Source organism: Theropithecus gelada, chromosome 14 (assembly GCF_003255815.1).
Source record: "Theropithecus gelada isolate Dixy chromosome 14, Tgel_1.0, whole genome shotgun sequence".
NCBI lineage: Eukaryota > Metazoa > Chordata > Mammalia > Primates > Cercopithecidae > Theropithecus > Theropithecus gelada.
The window spans coordinates 94,263,216-94,269,252 of record NC_037682.1 but is presented as its reverse complement, the minus strand read 5'-3'; positions in this window follow the sequence as shown (position 1 = coordinate 94,269,252).

Sequence of the window (6,037 nt, the reverse complement as noted above, 5' to 3'; positions counted from 1 at the left end):
CTATGACAGCCAACGAATGACTTTTGAAGTTGACGCTCTTTGCCCATTGAATCCAATGCTTGCTTCTCTCTGGGGAACTCCAAGGGGCAAATATTTTTAAAACTTCCAAATAGCGAACCACTTAATTAGGCAGCCGGGGGAATTCCAAGACCCTGAACCATTTCCCATTTCCTGTCCGTGTCATTTCTGCCTGCCAGTCAGTCACAGAACAGGAGGTCTACTGTTCCAATGTTAATAGTCAAAGAAAGTGAGTGTAACAGTTTGTAATACAGAGAAAAGAAATGCCATGGCTCCCAATGACTAAAAACTTCCAAAAATGCACGTGGGGCTTGGTAGTAGTTTAGTATTTAGTTCAAGTCACTATTTCTCGGAAAGTTACAGAACATTCCTAACATGTGGGAAAATATATATAGCAAGAATTGTTCATTCTGAACTCAAGTATTTCTCTTTTTCAGTTCTTGTCCTGACCAAAACAGTAAGATAATGAATATACTTAAGTATAGGGGAAAGCTTGCATTTCAAAAACTCAAAAGCCTTAGATATTTTTAACAAAAAATATATGTAATATTTAGGTATAATAAATAGTACCTCATAACTTTTAATCTTGTATAACTTTGTAGTCTAGTGTTAGTTAATTCAGTTACCTGTTTATTCAGTTAATTTTTTTTCATTTTGCTAGTATAAAGTTGCCGTTAATCTTAAAAAATAAGCTAGTATGTCTGCTGCAGTTGCCATTCTAACGTTTTTCATATATATGTAGAAAAAATGTTTACAGTATTTAAAACAATTTTGAAGAAGAAAAGTTGAGATTGGAAGGTCTTGTCCTACCAGGTAATGAGTTACAATAAAGCCATAGTAATTGAGACAGTCGTGTATTATTAAATGCACTAGGATGGACAATTAAACGAAGGAGATACAGAGCCCCGAAAAGAGACCCATATCAATGTATTTGGGAATTTGATATACTGGCATTATGTATTAATAAGAAAAGGATTAATTAGTCAATAAGTAATGCTGAATGAATGGTTATTCTAATAGAAAATAAAATTAGATCACTACCATATACTATTTAAAAATCTCTGCTTGATTTTTTAAAAAAACCCTTAAAAGTAAACAGCCATCATTATGAATCCAGGGATTTAAAGAAGTTTGGTGAGTTGTAATCCATCGCAGCTATTATCACTATTAGTGCTCAAGTTGTTTTATTTTAGGCCGGTGAGAGTTTACTCAGGTTGGCTCCTGAGTCTTTTTGATACTTTCCTAGTAGTCTTTGCTTTCTAGGCTCATTTTGTGTATTTCTTACTCCATACCCATAATAAGCCATTACTCCTAAGTGTCCTGGATCCTTTAGTGGGAAATGGTATTTAAAGAGCGTAATCTGAATGTTTGTCTCCTGTGAGTTAGCGCTGCAAGGAACAACAAACAAAAAATGTTTGTCGTGTTCATTGTTAATGAGTTTGATTGTTTCTATACCTGTTCAATGGACAAAGCTGGTTAGTATGGGTTTGTTTTGGTTTGGTTTTTGTTTTTTAAATCAAATATATCACAAACTCATTGATACTTCCGATTCAAATTCAGGAAGTCAAGGTTTTACTTAACCTCTTTGATTGCACATCTGTAACTCCCTTTGTTTTGAAAATCTTTGGTCTCCCCTCTACTTTTTCCTTCCTGCCCCATAAGTAATGACTTAAACACTTTTTATGATTCATTTTTTCATTTTAAAAATGTAATTATGCATGTTTATACCTACCCTTTTCTTAAATAATAGTAGCATACTTTTCTCCACCTTTTTTCACTTCATAATAAATTCTAGAGATTATGTAATACATATAGAACTATTCCTTGTTTCTATATAGTACTCCGCTGTGTAGATGTGCCATAATATATTCAACAACATAATTCAGAAAGCAGCCAAAAACTGCTAGGGCCATGTCAAAGACTAAGGATCCAACCTGAATAAGCTCCCCAGTCATAGATAAAATTAGTACCATAATATATTCAGCTACTTCCCTATGGATGGACATCTGGGTGGTTTCCAGCCTTTTGCTATTACAAATAGTGCTGCAATGAATAGTCATGGGAACACATCTTATTTTAGGATATATTCCCAGAAGTTAGTTCAAATGGTAAATCCATATGTAAATTTGCCTAATATGGCCACATACCCATCCATGGGTATGCTGGCATTTCGCAATCCAACCAGCAATGTATGTGAGTGCCTGTATTTCCCACAACTTTATCAGTAGAGTAAGTTGTCAGACTTTTGGATTGTTGCCAACCTGTTGAATAATAAATAGTATTTCAGTTCAGTTTCAATTTTTTATTGCTATATTATGAATGGGATTGAAAAATTTTTCCTATGCATCAATTGTATGTGTAATGTTTTATTTATTTTTTTAAGTTAGGTGAGTATAAAAGAATGTTAGGATTGGTTGTGTGTTATTGTTAAAGAAAAATATATTCTGACATTTGTTAAAATGGTAAGGAAGACTTTATTCAGGACTATGCAATCAAAACATTGTAACAGGGAAGCAAGATTGGGCTCAATTGGGAATACAGCAAGGACTGCTGGGGTATTTATAACCAACAGTTAGAGTAAGGAGGGTCAATGGATGGAAAAGTACTAAGAGGAGACATCAAGGATAGTAGGATTCTTGCTGAAGGCAGGCTAAGGGCTTACACTTCAGAAGTGGAGAAGGAGGAACTTGATCAGATATCAGGGTTGATCAGATATCCAGAGTGGCGGGATCCTCACTAAACTGACAGGATTCTTGTTAAGACTGAGGTAGGCCAACAATTACAGGTGGGGTAGGGCCCAAAGTCAAGGCCTAGTCAAGAAGAGGGCTCAGAAGAGGCCGAGTAAAGTTTGGTCAAAGAGATAGTCTTTGTCAGTATGTACACAGATGACATGCATATCTTCCTGAATTTTTGAATTTTTAAAAAAATTCAAATAGGACATTAAAAACTTACAGATTTGGGTCATATCAGAACTTCCCTTTCCAACTTTTAGCCACTTACAGGCATCCCAAGCATTACCTTTTCATCTGCTAAAAAAAAAAAAAAAAGTCACTTTATATTTCTGTGGTGAAACTTTGGATTTTAATTTTCATAAAACCCTTCATTAGGGTTTTGGAACTAGAAAGCATCCAATAGCCCACTTGATTTAATCAGTTTATTTTGTATATGAGCACTTAGCCCAGGTAACTGCCACAAAGATTTTTATAGATAATATTGGAACTCTTAAAATCCATGACAGCTTTAAAATGTTGGCATCTGTATCGAAAGTCAGGTTTTAAAATTTTACAGAAATATTATTTAAAGGCTTAATTAGTAAACCTTAATAATTTAATGTGAATTAGAATTTCAGCAACTTTAGTTTCAAAAATCAATGAATTAAAAGGAAAATAAAGGTGTTAAAGATTGGCCCGCGTATATTGGGCACATATTGTTTGCTTCTTCACATCAGGCTGGGACCATTAGCTCAAAAGCTTACCTTCTCTAAGCTCAAAATGTTATCCATGTAATCCCTTAAATACAGCTCAGATGGGCCAGGCACGGTGGCTTACGCCTGTAATCACAGCACTTTGGGAGGCCGAGGCAGGCAGATTGCCTGAGATCAGGAGTTTGAGACCAGCCTGGCCAACATGGTGAAACCCCATCTCTACTAAAAATTACAAAAATTAGCTGGGCATGGTAGTGCACGCCTGTAGTCCCAGCTACTTGGGAGGCTGAGGCAGGAGAATCTCTTCAACCCAGGAGATGGAGGTTGCAATGAGATGAGATTGTGCCATTGCACTCCAGCCTGGGATACAGAGCAAGACTCCATCTCAAAAATAATAATAATAATAATAATAATAATAATAATAATAATAATAAATGTTTAGGGGAAAATAGTCACACACACACACACACACACACACACACACACACAGAGCTCAGATGGCCATGTTTTTAGCCATTTAGAGTCTGCCTGCTAGCCAAAGATAAAACTGTACCTGGCATCTGTTGACCAAAGATAAGACAAAGCATAGGGCTATAAAAGACCCCAAACCTCTGCTGCCCTTCCAAGTTCTCTGACTCAGAGACTCCTCATTTTGCAGTTGTACAACATCGCCTAGACAGATAAACCCCATTTCTGCTTCTCCCGTACCCCGGGAGTAGTTCCCTTGCCTTCTTCCCCTTCTGCGTGGGGGCCATACACCTCTGCCTCTGGAAGGTCTCCGTCTCCAGCTATGAGGGATGTCCTTACATGCAGTCTCTCAAGCACCACCCAGATAAAGCTTGTTGCATGCTACTGCCACCTTGTGGTCACATCTCTTCTTTGATCAGCCCCAAAATCTGAACTCAGAAAAACCTTATGTTTAGAGGAAAATAGTCACAAGAAATCATATTGACAAACACCAGGCAGAGAGGACCTTGTTCTTCCTATACGTATTTCCTGTCAAGGAAGGAAAAAAGAATTCTAGGATCCCAAAAGCCGATGGAAGTCCAGGGAAAGCCTTTCCTATGGATTTCCAGAAGGCAATCACGCAAGGGACTAAGCACACAGAGGCACGGAGATATTAAATAATTGCCCAAGCTTACTCTGCTGTGATTGGAATCCAAAGTCTGAACTTTCAATTCCTGTGCTGCTGCCTCTTCTAAATTACAGTGTCTCAAATCAGATAATGAATATAGACACTTAGTACATTTGTGTTCCATAAATGTCAAGCTGGGCGCGGTGGCTCACGCCTGTAATCCCAGCACTTTGGGAGGCTGAGGTGGGTGGATCACTTGAAGCCAGGATTTCAAGGCCAGCCTGGGCAACATGGCGAAACCCCATCTCTACTAAAAATACAAAAACCGGGTGTGGTGACGCACACCTGTAATCCCAGCTACTTGGGAGGCTGAGGCATGAGAATTACTTGAGCCTGGGAGCTGGAGGTTGCAGAGTTAGACTCTGTCTCAAAAACAAAAACATAACAACATACCAAAAATAAATGTCAGTTAATTGTTGTTATTAAGATTCTAATGCCTATATCTGTACCTTATGCTCTTTCCAGAATTGAAATGCCATGCCTCCTCATCCGAAATCAGTTCCAATTCCCGTCTCCTACATGAATCCTTTTTAACTAGGTTGATCTTTCCTCTCTAAAGATTCCTTTTGATATCTAAAGGCAGAATTTGGCCCATGATCTACTTTATCAATGATTCTGCCTTAGTACTTTATCAGCAGTGGTATTTAAAGAGGAAGAAATCTCCTCTCACGTTCCATGTTAACTCACAGGAAGCCATTCATTCATTCATTCATTCACTCAATAAGGGTCTGTTCTGTCAGGCTCTTGCTCAGTGCTGCACATATAGTGGTGTTAAATACATGATTATTGTCCTCATGGAAATTTTGACAACACACTGTGGCATTAAAAACTGTAAATACAAATTGTGTTAAGTGTTATGAAGAAAAAGAACAAAGGGTCTACTAAAGAGACTATCAAAGGGATATGATTTAGATGGGAGAAGTCAGAGAAAGACAGTCTGAAAAAGTAACATGGAGGCTGACACCTGAAGAATGAGTAGGAATTTGCCAGGGAAAGAATGAATGAAAGATTCCAGTCAAAGACGCTGAAGCAAAAAAAGAAAGAGAGTTTGACATATTTAGAAACTAATGAAAACCAAGGTGGCTGAGAGATAGTGAGCAATGGGTGAGTGGCAGAAAATAAAGCTGAAGACTATTAAGGGCCATGTTGACCTGAGGAGGAGCAGAAATATTGTGCAACTTGGAAAAAAACCCTGTTATTTGCACAGTACAAATGCTGCAAATGAGACCTTGCCTAAATCTTGACTCAAGATTTAGAAGTGGGCATGGTTTTGTTTTGTTGTGGTTTGGGGTTTTTTTTGTTTTTGTTTTTGTTTTTTTTTCTGAGCTGGAGTTTCACTCTTGTTGCCCAGGCTGGAGTGCAATGGCATGATCTCAGCTCACCATAACCTCCACCTCCTGGGTTCAAGCAATTCTCCTGCCTCAGCCTCCCAAGTACCTGGGATTACAGGCATGTGTCAC